General features: G+C 40.7%; 1 protein-coding gene across 1 annotated transcript in view; it reads right to left on the reverse strand.

The window, feature by feature from the left end:
* Positions 1–2,500, reverse strand: part of LOC122263310 (rho guanine nucleotide exchange factor 39) — a 22,533-nt gene that overhangs the window by 18,610 nt on the left and 1,423 nt on the right. The gene's annotated exons all lie outside the window — the stretch shown is intronic.

Here is a 2,500-nt window from a genome sequence, read left to right on the forward strand (position 1 = left end):
CAAATCTCCATTTGCTATGGGTTAAGGAGTTGCTTGGTTTCTGATTCATGCTGAAGACTGACTGATATCTACTCTGTTCTGTTTTTGAAAGAACAGCTGCTTAGGATCTTTTCAAGTAACAGACACTCTCGTCTGAGTAATATTGACACACATGCACAAGAAATAGTCATGAGTTGTATTAATTTTGATGGTTAGGTGTTATTCAGTGGCTTTGCAATTGCATGGTCCAAGGTTCACACCCAGACAGCCCTACCCACCAACCCAGATACTTGCATCAGCTAGGGTCAAGGGCAAGGCAGGAAGGAACTGGTCACCTACAACATCCCACAGCTTAGTACACATGAGCCTTTAACCCATTCAAGCCAGGGCAATTCCGGCTCTGAATGGTCAGTGTGCAAGGGTTTTTGAACGCATAAGCCTAACGCCTCGGGATTCTCGGGCGCACTAGCCGCTAGCCTGGGCTGTCCGCTCGCTCACCCTGAGTGCTGGCCTTGACCAAATATCTCATCGCCAGCATCTGACTCAAAAACCACGAAACGTGTCAGCACATCATCCGGCGCAAATGGGTTAAGGATCATCCCGCTATTTCTGCTTGGGTATGGGATCAACTTTGGTTTCTGAAAAAAACGTATAAAGATAAAAAAGTACTTACGTAAAGGCCATAAAGAATACATAAAACAGCACCATTAACCCGTTCCCGACGGGGCCAATCCGGCTTAAATAGACCAAAATTCCGGGACTCTTGAATGCATAAGCCTAACGCGTCGGGATTCTCGGCCGCATTAGCCGCGAGCCAGCGCTGTGCGCTGGCTCCTCCCGCGCCCCGGGCTAGACAAAGTAACGCGTCCCCGTCGTGTAGCCCAAAAACCACTAGACGTGTTATCTTGTCATCCGTCGTTAACGGGTTAAGTATAAAATATAAACTCTAGAAAGTACAGCTTTGGCCACAATCCTTATCAAAGTATGCAAATTTACGTGCATGCATCTAAATACTGCAAATGACTATCATGTATATTCTGGTAAGATGAAATTTGTAAGCCTCCCTGGAATTTTATTGCTAAGCAAGGACCCAGTCTAAGTTCTATCTTTCATAACAAATGCAAAGGAAGATTCGCTTGCCTCTTCCAGAGCAGAAATTGTTATTTTATGTAGTGTATTCAGGTAATGTCTTTTACAGATGAAATAGTTACCACAGTAAGAAATTCACTTGTTAATTTGTTAGAAAATATTCTAAACATGCAATAGATATAAGCACCGCATTCATGTTGACATCAGAAAAAACAGCCTTTCCAGTCCAGGGATTGACTGATTATCTTAAATTTTTCCACCACGCCAACATCAAGTTATTAGCAGCTCCATTCCAGGGATAAAGGAATGATTATTGAATCATCTTATATATATTTCACATGTCAAAAACACCCATAGCTACTTTTAAAACTCATTTTCTTTACATAATGTCTCTCTTCTATGCAAATCCTTGGAACATTATAATATAATGTTAGAAGGCCTACACTCTTAAGGCAGGATTATTTTACATAGATGGATCTTGGGCTGGTTCTTTATTTGATGTTAAATGTCAGAGAATCTGCAGGTTCTATCTTGCTGGAATATATATATAGTGATGGTTGTTTTTTCTTTACCAAAGCAAAGCCACACTAATTGCTTGAGTTACTGCAGATGTATCAATAAGTTTTACCTGAAATAACAATTCACTAATTCATTAACCCATTGCCAACGGGGGATAGACTTACTTACCAAGGCTCCAGAAAGAGTTTTATTTCTGAGCGAGGCAGCTTCACACAACATGCCTTGACTTTTCCCACTCTCTTTTAGTCACTCATTGTAGAACTAGAGCCATTTTTGTGTGTTTTACTGATTTTAGAGACTTATATCTGTCATATCACAGGCTCTATCAATTCTGCAGCTGATTAAAATTGTAGTTCATGGTCCATATCAGCTCATTTTTTTCTTTATACTCAGTGTGATAGAAGTATTGCTATTTTAGGGGAGGATAAAAAAATCAACTTTATTTGTGTGCTGTCATGAACGAACACGAAACTTATAACCATCCAAAATGAAGATAACATGAAGAGGTAGGGAAGAGGAAGGAAACTTGTGCTTTTGACAGTGAGTGCCACAATAAAAGGCATCCCTACTGGCACAGGGGCACATTGTAGGCATTGGGAATGGTTTGAGTCATCTTCCTCCTCTTGTTCTGCCTACACATTTTTCATCTGCTGTACTTTAGAGCAAGAGGTTGGTAACTTGCTCGGTGCCATCATTCTATGGATATAGTGCTTGCTAGAGCCCGTAGATGGATGCCATTCAAGGCTCTGTCTCCTGCTGGTGCTAGAAGAAAGTGGTGCCATCTAGGTTTGGGAGATGTGAGTTGAAACCCATTTTACTTAATATTACAGCAGTTATAATAATAATGACTGCAATTGTCAACATCACTCACTCATTATTAATAGCACAATAAAATAACAGTGATCCAAAATCC

The sequence above is a fragment of the Penaeus japonicus genome, unplaced genomic scaffold (genome assembly GCF_977035675.1).
Source record: "Penaeus japonicus unplaced genomic scaffold, GWHDUDI00000001_assembly GWHDUDI00000001, whole genome shotgun sequence".
Lineage (NCBI taxonomy): Eukaryota > Metazoa > Arthropoda > Malacostraca > Decapoda > Penaeidae > Penaeus > Penaeus japonicus.